The 12,479-nt window shown below is 45.2% G+C and overlaps 1 long non-coding RNA gene across 1 annotated transcript; it reads left to right on the top strand.

The window, feature by feature from the left end:
* Window positions 1-5,935: 5,935 nt before the first annotated feature.
* On the top strand, window positions 5,936-9,799 carry LOC311077527. Its single transcript, XR_014604913.1, has 2 exons — window positions 5,936-6,165; window positions 6,495-9,799. It is a non-coding gene; the product is annotated as an uncharacterized lncRNA (long non-coding RNA).
* The last annotated feature ends 2,680 nt before the right edge of the window (window positions 9,800-12,479 follow it).

Below are 12,479 nucleotides of genomic sequence, written 5' to 3'. Positions count from 1 at the left end.
AGTAGCCTTCGTTACATTTGTGGTCCTTCGAGCCGGATTGCAGCTGTGCTGGGAGTATGCAGCAGAGTGATGAAGCACCATGGGTCACTCGGCCCAAACGTCAAATAAGACCGCCATCATATTTGAAGGATTATGATGTCAGTGCAGTGCGACCGAAGATACGCGGCCCACCACATGTCAGCCCTGTACCACACACGCCTAGAGAGGATGAGTGGAGTTCACAGCCTCATGTGAAGTGGAGTATGCAACCTGATGTACAGGATGATTTCACCTCCAGCTCTGAGGAGAGCTTTCATGACACCAGCTTAGGATGGCAACATACCCATCCACCCTACAGTGAAGAGGGAGCAGGGCAGAGCATGCTACATCGAGAGAGCAGGCAGTACAGTTTAGCCTCACCTCATGAAGATAGAAGGGATACGTGTGAATTAACAGCCTCAGCCAGAGTGGTAGGAGCAGCGCAGCCAGATCCGTCCTCAGAGCAATGGCCAGTGCCACCTCATCCATTACCAGGTGACTCATTAGCGTTAGTGGAAGAGGAGTATGATGAGGGACTGCCACCTCCACCATGGCCTTCGTTTGAATACCCTCCACCGTCTGCGGTTGCCGAGGAGCAACGTATGGTCACCGCCATAGACCGAATGATGAGCGAGTTACAGCTAATGAGGGACAGTGTGACTTCCAGCGTCACAGCCCATACTCGGCCACATTCTACCCCTCGTAGCTTAAACCCCCCTCAGCCTAGACGAGGTCCTGATCAGCACAATGTCCGTTCCTACACCCCAGGGCCAGAACCTTACATGCCCATCTCACGTCCGCAGCCCAGTATGTATTGCCCGGATGCAGGATCCTCAAGGCAGTACCCAGCCAGGCCTGATACAAGCCAACCTCATCCCACTCGAGGCAGGCAGTTCTCGCCAGTATCGGCAACTTTGGGAGGAGGAGAGTACAGGGGGCCAGCACCAAGAATTCCTTTCTTCGTCCATAAGGACCCGATGGAGTTCTCTCGGCTTAAACTAGCCCTAACAAACCTGTTACCTACCGACGCTACCGAGCTTTTCAAGTACCAGATTCTGGTGGATCACGTAAAACTTGAAGAGGCCTGTCTCATTGCCGACTCCTTTATTAACTCGCCTAGGCCATACACTGACACCATGGCAGCCTTGACAGAGAAGTTCGGTCAGCCGCACCATGTGGCCTTGCAGAGGATCGCTGCAGTGATGGATTCACCTGAGATCAGAAGAGGAGATGTATCTGCTTTTGAGAGGTTCTCCCTGCATGTACAGTCACTTGTGGGTATGTTACAGACACTGGGCCCAGATGGAGAAGTCGAGCTTAGATGTGGCTCACATGTGGCCCGACTCCTCACCAAGCTTCCAATGGAGATGAGAGCAAACTTCAGGCGTCAGATGTTCTATCGTCCCGGACACACTCACACACTGCTCGACCTGGCGGAATGGCTTCGGTACGAGTCGTGGTGCCAAGGTTACGATAACCCTTCAGACATCCGTACCCAGGGGCCGCCAGGCTACCGAGTCGAAAAGCGACGCAGCAAGCCAGCAGCTACAGTGCTTCACGGTGCAGAGAGCTATCCGTCGAACCGAGGTTTGAGACAAGAGAGTCAGAGGTTATCTGTGCCAAAATGGAAGAGCAAATCAAAACCCTATTGTCCATACTGTGAGGGCACAGAGCACTTCTTGAATAAGTGTCCAGCTATTCAGAGACTCACCAAAGAGGAGGTCATAGAGTGGATCAGGGTTAATAAGAGATGTTGGAGATGCGGGAGAGCACATCAGGCAGCGCAATGTGACCTCAAGAAACTCTGCGAGGTATGTCAAGGAAAGCATCTGAGAGTATTGCATGACGCCAATGCACGCCCCAAAGCTGAGCCGCCAAAGGCTGAAAGTTGTCTGGTTAGCACTAGTACAGAGGTTCTCTACTTAGACAGACCATCGGCCCACTCACGTGTTCTGCTGAAAGTCGTCAGAGTTATCCTGCGCAACAGGGACAGGACACTAGACACTTACGCAGTTCTAGACGATGGTTCTGAGCGCACAATGCTCCTCCCCGATGCAGTTGATAAATTGGGCTTACAGAAGAAGCCTGAGGACCTTGCTCTCCGCACGATTAGGCAGGAAGTCCAAACTCTGAAGGGAGCTGCTGTCTCGTTCAAGATCTCCTCCTCCGCCAATCCAAAGAGAACATTTCGGATAGTGGAGGCCTTCACTTCTCAACGCTTGGGTTTAGCGGACCACTCCTACCCCATCGCCAGCTTGAAGAGGAAGTACAAGCACCTGGTAGATCTTCCCCTCGAGACATTCGATCACGTCAAGCCGCTCGTGTTAATTGGTGCGGACTACCCCCATCTACTTACCCCTGTTGAGCCGGTGAGAATGGGCCCTCCTGGAGGTCCAGCAGCCATTCGCACAAGACTGGGATGGACCCTTCAAGGACCTGCACACCTTACACAATGGGCCCCGAGCACCCAGCAGTGTCTTTTCACTAGTGTCTCACCCCAGATGACAGAGCTGATGCAGAATGTGGAAAAGCTTTGGAAGATGGATACCTCGCCATACCAGAGTGGTAAACTGGCAATGAGGTCAAAGCAGGATAAGGAAGCAGTGGAGCTCCTAGAGGCTAAGACGAGGCGAGTACAGGTCGCAGGCATCCACAGATATGCCACACCTCTACTACGGAAGCGAGACATTCCCCCTCTCCAAGCTCCCAAGGAAGCCGTCCTACCCAGCCTCAGAAGTCTGGAGAGACGCTTGGCCCGGGACCCCCTACGAGCCGATGAGTACTGTGCTGCGATCCACAAGTTGGTGGAGACGGGAGCAGTCAAGAAGATTGACCTCAGTGAAGTCTCAACCACAGATGAGTCATGGTATATACCCCACCATTTAGTGTGCCATAACGGAAAGAGTCGTTTGGTCTTCAACTGCTCCTTCCCGTTCCGAGGTCTAAGCCTCAATGATACCCTCCTTCCTGGACCAACATTGGGAGCCTCTCTTCTGGGCGTTCTACTACGCTTCAGAGAACATGCAGTAGCAGTCAGTGGTGACATCAGAGGCATGTTCCACCAGGTTCAGCTCTTACCAGAAGATCGGTCGCTCCTCAGGTTTCTCTGGAGGGACATGAAGCGTGAAAACCCCCCTGATGTTTTCGAGTGGCAGGTCTTACCCTTTGGCACTGCCTGTTCACCGTGTTGCGCCACTTTCGCTCTCCAGAAGCATGCAAGAGATCATGGGGGTCCAGGAGAAGGAGTCAGGCATTCAGTGGAGCACTGTTTCTACGTGGACAACTGTCTTCAGAGTGTGCAAACAGCAGAGGAAGCTAAGGAGCTGGTGGATCGGCTCAGGAAAGTGCTAGCATCTGGAGGGTTTGAGATTAGGCAGTGGGCCTGCAACATACCTGATGTCCTCAGGCACCTACCTGCAGAGGCGAGGTCCGACAGCATGGAGCGATGGCTTTCACACGATGAACCTGGACTTTCGGAACCAGCCCTCGGACTTAGCTGGCACTGGGAGACAGATACCTTGGGTTACAAGAGCCGACCTCTAGAGTATGGTGCACTCACAATGAGGAATGTTTACAAGGTGCTCGCCCGACAATATTATCCCTTGGGCTTCATTGCACCTTACACGACTCGCGCCAAGATGATCGTCCAGAGCATGTGGGACAAGCCACGCAACTGGGATGACCCACTTATCCCTCAAGATCTGCAGAAGGCATGGAAGGAGTGGGAATCAGAGTTACACCTGCTGTCACACATCTCATTACCCCGACACTATACTCCAGCTCTAACCGGTCAGATGGTTGCTTCCAGGCAAATCCACGTGTTCAGTGGCGCCTCGGAAAGGGCCTACGGATCCGTCTCTTATCTGAGAACAGAGGATACCCAGGGACGGGTTCACCTGGCATTCCTGGCAGCTAGGTCCAGGGTAGCACCCCGGCGACAGCATTCCATTCCCCGCCTCGAGCTCTGTGGTGCCTTGACAGCGGCCCAATTGGCAAAGACGTTAGAGAGAGAACTGACGTTGAAAACGGATCAGACAATCCTCTGGAGTGATTCAACAACAGTGTTGACGTGGTTGCAGTCGGAGTCATGTCGCTTTAAGGTCTTTGTGGGCACTCGTATCTCCGAGATCCAGGAGCTTACAGGAGAGAGTACCTGGCGCTATGTAGACTCCGCGCAGAACCCAGCAGATGATGTGACCCGTGGGAAAACCCTGGCAGAATTAGCTGTGCCTAACCGCTGGAGCCAAGGGCCGTCTTTCCTCCTCAAGAGTCCCGCTGAATGGCCATCCTCACCTGGAGATGCACCAGAAGAGGATATCACAGAGTACAAGAAGTCTGCTTTGTGTGGTGTGATATCTAGAGCAGATAGACAGGAGACCAACCTGGGCCAGTCATTCAAGTCCTGGAAGGATATGGTTGAGTCCGTAGCGCAGGAGGCACACGGGGCGGCCGACCGGGATGAGTCCTTGAAAGCAGCGGACTACAGGCAAGCAGAGACGACTATCTTCAGGAGAGTTCAGACTGAGTGCTTTCCGGAGGAGTTGCGTCACCTAAAGGCGGGGAAAGCCGTACTTCGTAGTAGTCGTCTCCTTACCCTGTCCCCGGAGCTGGATCCTGAAGAGGGAATCATAAGAGTTGGAGGAAGACTCCGACGTGCCGAATGGTTAGACCCTGGATCCAAACATCCTATTGTCCTGGACCCTTCGCATCCAGCAACAAAACTCCTTATCCAGGACTACGATGCTCGTCTCTGTCATCCGGGTCCTGAGCGGGTATTCGCAGAGTTGCGCAGGGTTTTCTGGATTCTCCGTGGCAGGGAGGCAGTTCGGAGGGTGCAACACCAGTGCGAGGAGTGCCGAAGATGGAAATCTAAGCCGCTAGTCCCTAAAATGGCCGACCTACCTGTGGCCCGTCTACGCTTATACAAACCGCCATTTTACTCCACGGGCGTCGACTGCTTTGGACCATTTCAAGTCAAAATAGGACGACGCTCCGAAAAGAGATGGGGTATCATCTATAAGTGTCTGACCACTCGGGCAGTGCATCTGGACATCTTGCACAGTATGGACGCAGACTCTTTCCTGATGAGCCTCAGGCGGTTCATTGCACGCAGAGGGACTCCAGCTGAACTCTACTCCGACCAGGGTACCAATTTTAAGGCAGGAGAGAAGGAGCTCCGTGAGTCTTTTGACAGCATGTCCGCCGACCTCCAACGACTCCTAGCCAAGCAGAAGATTGATTTCCGCTTCAATCCCCCTGCAGCTCCTCACTTCGGGGGAACGTGGGAGAGGGAGATTAAGTCTGTCAAGACTGCGTTATATACAGTCCTAGGAGTTCAACCTATTTCTGAGGAGGTACTACATACTACCTTACTGGAGGTAGAGGCAATACTGAATACCAAACCTTTGGGCTATACCTCATCCAGTGTTGCTGACTTGGATGCCGTGACTCCTAATGTCCTCTTGATGGGGCGGCTGGATGGAGCATTACCTCCAGTTGTCTACCCTAAGAGCGAGGGTCTAAGCCGGAGGAGATGGCGACACTGCCAAGTTATAGCAGATCACTTCTGGGCAAGGTTCATCAGGTGCTACCTGCCAACCCTCCAATCCAGGCAGAAGTGGCATGGTGCCCCAGCTGATCTGACAGTGGATTCAGTAGTCCTGTTGGTTGACCCCCAATTTCCCAGGGCACTTTGGCCAGTTGGCAGGGTGGTTAAAGTACATCCGAGTTCAGATGGTCATGTACGTTCCGCGGATGTGCAAGTCAAAGATAAAGTGTACACCCGGCCAGTTGCCCGGCTTATTACTCTTCCAGTCATCCCAGATGCTGAGGAGGATGAGGAATGCCCTCCAACGACTTCAAATTAAGGATGAGCCTTTTACGTGAGCAAATTGCACGCAATTTGGGGGCGGCTGTGCAAAAGGCCACTTATGATAATGTCAGAGCACTATTGCGCTACTCTATTGAGACTCTTATTATGAAAGTCTGTGGCGCGAGCAACCGGAAGAGACACTGTTCATTCAGTACGGCGCGAACAGCAGATTACCTCAGCAGCTGTCCGAAATCTGTTTGCCGCATTCAGGAACGGCTGAAGACGTGCGTCACTCTGATTAGATGTTTCTTGTGTTTGTGTGCGTCCTATAACGAGTGAGTACTTTACTTCTTCAATGTTGATTGATGCTCGTTATCTGTAATGAGGCAGTGATCGGCTGTATAATGTTACATGGCAATGTTAACTAATCCGTGCCAGCTATTATAACTTATGTGTGGATCTTCCAAGTTCAGAATTATAATGTTAATAATGTTTTAGTAAATAATGTAGATAAATAGTGAAAGTAAATGTGATGGAAATGTTATATCAGGTGTTTATGGATCATTGTCATTGTCTGAAGGGAGCAGCCTATAGTCAGTATGTGAATGATGATTATTTGTACTGATGTTGCTGTTATTTGAGTATTGCTCTTTGTGTGTTGCAGAGAAACCACACACTCATAATACTGTACATCTACATCTCAACTACGAGCATGCCAAACACGTCTGCGTCTGTTAATGAGTATTCAGCCCGCTTATGAGCCAGTTCTACGTCAATTAAAGCAGGACTCACTGACTGTGCACCTACTAAATCTAAGTCTCCATTAAATGTGCTCAACCTGCTCACGCATTGGGTCATTGTCCCTTTCAATCCTTACATGTTATCGGCCATCATCTTCAGGGTCAAGCAAAGCTAGGATCCATTCTCTCTGCAGGCCGTCAAGGAAGCCCTCCACAGTCCACTGCACTGTTTAGCTCAAACTCCTTCTTGTTAATGCTCATGTAAAGGCTGACTCCCTCTCCTGTTAATATTTCATACCAGTGAAAATAAAATCAGTTCAAAGTGATGCTTCTCTCTGAGGTGTTCTGACCGACACACCTGGTTCACTGCAATCAATATCAGCCCTTATCATCTTTAAGAGTAGCCTTCGTTACATATATAAACTTACCAACGTCCGTTGCCATGATTTTTGGAATGACTTATCGCGAGAGGAAAAAATGACGTTTTAGTCGCATAACATCGCTTAATGGAAACGCCATCATTTCGCAATAGTTTTTTTATCGATATGTAGAAAAAATCGCAAAAGTTTTGCGCGAATCTTTAATGGAAACGCGGCTACTGTGACAAGAGATTCAGTCAGTTAACAAATCTGAAAACACATGAGAGGATCCACACTGGAGAGAAACCACACACGTGTGATCAGTGTGGAAAGACCCATATGAAAAAAACCTGCATGGTTCATAAACAGCAACCATATATCTTCCTTACTTAAATCGGCCAGAATTACCTTCTGTGTTTCATGTAAGGCCAATATATGTCCTATACAAAATCAGACCGATTATGGCCCATTTCATACTAAATAGCACACATACAACTTGTAGGGGATGTTTGCGTTATATATGAATACTGTTAAAAGTCTTATATGAGTTTTACATGACAAAAGTATATGCAAATGTGTATGGTATTAGGAGAAATATATAAAACTCATATAAAATTCATATATAAATCATTTAAAGTTCTTATATTGAATCATGTGCTAGTCAAATTAAAGTCATATAGAATTTATACACATTTTTTGTCATTTGTTTATGTGTTTCATACAGATTTCATGTTTTGATGACCAACATCTGATTCACTTATATGCAGTTAGCAGATTTGTAAATTGTACAGTGCAGAAGCCGGTTCGAGGATTACTGTCAGAGTATCACTGACCTTTATGAAGACTGTTCATTTTCCCACAGGATTTGAAAGAGCAGTTATAAAGCAATGACTTTGTAAGACCGTGTATTTACATTAATTGTGAACTGTCTGGGCCTGTTGTTTGTGAACAAATCATAACATATTATTGCAAATGAACAAAGTTGAGTCAAATATGTTTCTAGAACAGTGATTAAAATGTTGAAAATTGGCTGTAATATGTTTTTGTATATGTGGCATGAACTGCACTCTACATGGTGATGCACTCTAAAAACTTTTAATATGATTTAACATTTTTTATAAACATTTTTAAGTAGTGAAATCAATTACATGCACTGTATGTTAACTGAGTAAATGTAAGTAAAACCAATTAAATGATCTGAGTAACTGCATTTGGTACATTAACAAATAAAAACAAATATTAATGAGTAATATTAACTGTGTTTATATGCCAGTAATATTAACTTTATTTCCTCTAAACCTTTGTAAAAATATTCCATACAACCACCAGTATAACTATGTTACATGACATTGGCCTTTATTGTCTTTGAGTAACGTTAGCCTACAGCAATGCAGCATCATTTTGTACTATTTTTAACACATAGGCTATACAATAATAACCCAGTTTTTTATATATGTAACCGCTACGCTTTTCAACAAAGCAAATAAAAATTGTTGCCACTCACACACTTTGTCCATTACTATAATATCGGTAACTTTCTCCAGGTTATTTTCCCGGCAAATAGAGCAAGCAGCTATGTGTGGGGTCCGACCTGCATGACGTATTTGTTGCCTTCATCCAATAGCGTGCGTGGAAAGTGTCGGTGTTGGTGACGCGGCGTTTGTGAACACACTGGCGCGCTTCGCGCCCAGGATTTAAAGGGGTCATATAATGTCATTTTTGTACAAGCTAATATGATTCTTTAGGGTATAAATTAAAAGTTTGTAATATACTTTAATTAAAAATTCTCATTAGTATTGTAAGAAAACACTCCTTTTACCTGGTCAAAAACAGCTCTGTTTTCAGCACGCCGTTTCAGTGCATGCGTCTTTAAATGATAATGAGCTTTGCTCGCCCCGCCCCTCTGTTCTGTGCGTACACCGTTTGTAACACAATAACCAATTCGTTGTTTATTACAAACATGGGATTATGAATTATATTGAGAACGTCGTACATAGAAAACATGCCGTAATGTACCGAGTGTAAAAATAGCCGCATTCATCGTGAAGCGTGCAGCAAGCGATTTGCAAAGATTAATATAAAGATTAATAAAACGTTACACTCACTTCAGTTCTTCTGGAGGTGCAGGAGGAACACGAATTGTTGGTACGATCCGTTTTTCAGGAGCAGCTTCTTAGTAAAACCAGCTTTATACTGACCATCGTTTGTAAAGCAGTCTGGTGAAATGATTCGCGCAAACATGAAAGCATTGACGTTGTGGGGAATTCCCTTCGAAAACAAACTCAGACACTGCGTCTTCAGCAGTTCGGATTTAGGAACATCAAAATGACTGCTGTGTTCGTTATTACACCCAAGAACACCACAATCGCTTAGAAGCCATTCTACTCAGTGCTCCAGCTATCAGCGATGAACGCGCCGGTTGGCACGGGCTATGATTGACAGCACGCTCACGAGGGCGTGAGGGCGGGTCTGTGTTGAAACGCTGCTGTCAATCAACCATCGTGGGAGGGGCGTCGATTTTGTGACGTCACAAAATCGAACAGCTTGATTCAGGAGAGGGGGAAACATATAAGAAGATTTGGATGGATTTTTATCATTTTATGATGGTTGTGTACAGGCACTGCCAACACACATTTCAGTACAATCAACTTGTAAAAGTGCATGTACCATTATATGACCCCTTTAAGATTGTACTATTTAAGATAAGAACTATTTTACCTAATTTTGCTACATATTCAGTTTGACACAACATAAGAATGTAGAGGTAACGTTATCCATTCGTACTGTTTTTATTTTATGTAACCACCTTTTGTCATACGATGTCCTGTTATTTCTTTGTAATCTTCAATAAATACACCCTTCTGATTTAACACATTTGACATAATGGTATTGCTTGAAAACACAACGTCATGAAAAAACGAGACAGACAATACTCTTTTTCTCGCCCATGTTTACTTGGAAGAAATGACAAAACATGAAGTGCTGTATGCATATATTTGAGGGAAGTGGTGGACCTACCATTCCCTTCACAGACATAAGTTGGGAGAAATTTATTAAATCAGTGTTTCTGTGGAAAGACCTTGAGGGCAGAGAAGGTATCATTGCAGAAGAGGCAGTACAGGCATACAAGTTACAAAGCCAGGAACCTACAAACCAGTTAGTCAAACCAGCTAACACTGGCTACCACAGGGAGTGCTACAGCCATTTCACAAATATCACGAAGATGAAACGAGCACAAAGGAGAAGAGAGAAGGCAGTATTAGTTGAAGAAACTGCAAAGGAAGGTTGGTATTATATTGTATAGACAGGCGGTGCAGTATTAGACATACAGTACTTGTCAAAAGTTTGGAAACATTACTATTTTTAATGTTTTTGAAATAAGTTTCTTCTGCTCATCAAGCATGCATTTATTTGATCAAAAATACAGGAAAAAAATGGAATATTGTGATATATTATTACAATTTAAAATGAAAATCAATTAATTTATTATACTTTAAATTATCATTTATTTCTGTGATGCAAAGCTGAATTTTTAGGATCATTATCACATGATCATTTAGAAATCATTCTAATATGATGATTCATTATCAAAGTTGGAAACAGTTCTGCTGCTTAATATTTTTTCATAACGTGATACTTTTTAAGGATACTTTGATGAATAAAAAGTAAAAAAAAAAAACAGAGAAGCTGTTTTTCAAATAGAAATATTTTGTAACAACAACACTACTGGAGCCGTATTCACAAAGAATTTTAAGGCTAAAAGTAGCTCCTAACTGGCGAATTTAGGAGCAACTCCTAAAAATAATGGGCGTGTCACTTGTAACTTTAGGACTCCTAATATTTTTGACTTAGAGTAATTCACGAAGCATTTTAGCCCTAAAAGTAGCACCTAAGCCTGGGACAGCTTAAAAGAAGTCGAGAGGACTCCTAACTCACTAAGACCTATTCACAAACCGCTTTTAGTGGCATTTCACATTGTCATGTTTTGAAATGCGTATACGGCGGCTACAGGAGCTTCCAATCGCGAGGGAACAATTTTGCATTGGAGGCATAACTAGGCATGCAATAACGCCACCAACAACAACCAAAACTTGGCTACTCGTTGCATGTAAACTAATTGTAACATTTGATTGTGAATCAAATTAAAATGTTCTTCTCTTTGCAAACGTAGGCAGAGGCATATAGTGACAGATTAATTAAATAATGTTGCAAAGATGTTGCATCAATCCATATGTTTCATTAGGCTACTAGGCTATTTGTTTTGCCTTACTCTTTATTCATTTAGGCTATTTATTCAGTTATTCATCATCTTCCGTCCTTCGCACTACTTGTGTAGAGCACGCATTCTCAGACCTGTCACCTGTCACTCATCATCGTAGGGGAGGTGTTTGGAATCATTCCCGCGTTACAATCATCAGCCAATCAAGGTGGTCACTTCAGTCAAGCTTGTGCATGAGTAATGACGTCATCCATAGCAACGAAGACTCACTCTTAGTTTAGGAGTTGTCATTTTTCTTTACTAAGAGTAGGTCTGAAAGGCGTTGTAAATAACTTTTAAAGGACAAGTTCGGTATTTTACTCTTAAAGCCCTGTTTACAGATCGTATCTGATGAAATAGAACGGTTAAGATTAAAATTTGGACACATGCTCCTGTCCCGAGAATTTTAGGTTTATTTCGCTTTCCCCCCCACCCCCACAATGGTTGTCTAGGTGCACTGGGACATTCCTTCCTAAAACACATTAAACTTTCGTTTACAAAGACGTGAAACTCACCGAGTGGTCAGGGGTGTTCACTGGTATGCTCACTCAAAAAACGCTGAAAAAGATGCACTCCAACAGGTTTAATCGCAGTTTTGTCCAACTCCATTGACTTGTATTGAAAGAGATGTGCGAGGTACAGTATTACTCCGCCGCTTCTTCTTCTGCTTCTTCTGTGTATTCAATGAAATGCAAGCGGTTTGCTTGCAATCGGCAAAGGTGCATTATCGCCACCAACTGGGCTGGAGTGTCTATTATTCAAGCTCTCAACGGAAGAATCTACAGGTGTGAGACGTTTGGAAAAATAGATCCACAGTTTTACAACGAATGGTAAAACACCTGTTGGAAAGCATATTTTTCAGCGATTTTTGAGTGAGCATACCAGTGAACACCCCTGACCACTCGGTGAGTTTCACGTCTTTGTAAACGAAAGTTTAATGTGTTTTAGGAAGGAATGTTCCAGTGCACCTAGACAACCATTGTGGGGGTGGGGGGGAAAGCGAAATAAACCTAAAATTCTCGGGACAGGAGCATGTGTCCAAATTTTAATCTTAACTGTTCTATTTCATCAGATACGATCTGTAAACAGGGCTTTAAGTGTAAAATACCGAACTTGTCCTTTAAGAGAAAACTCCTAGCTAAAATCTTTTAGTGCGATTTAGGAGTACTCCTAGTGGTAAGATAAAATGCTTTGGGAATACGGCCCCTGGGGCCTATACCATGAAGCCGGTTTAGGTGGCTAGCCAGCTATGTTCCAGTTTAGTTACCGCCAACCCTGGGTTTTAGGTACTA

This window comes from Abramis brama, assembly GCF_963993115.1.
Source record: "Abramis brama genome assembly, chromosome: 1".
NCBI classification, from domain to species: Eukaryota; Metazoa; Chordata; class Actinopteri; order Cypriniformes; family Leuciscidae; genus Abramis; species Abramis brama.
This window is presented reverse-complemented; position numbering and strand designations above follow the sequence as displayed.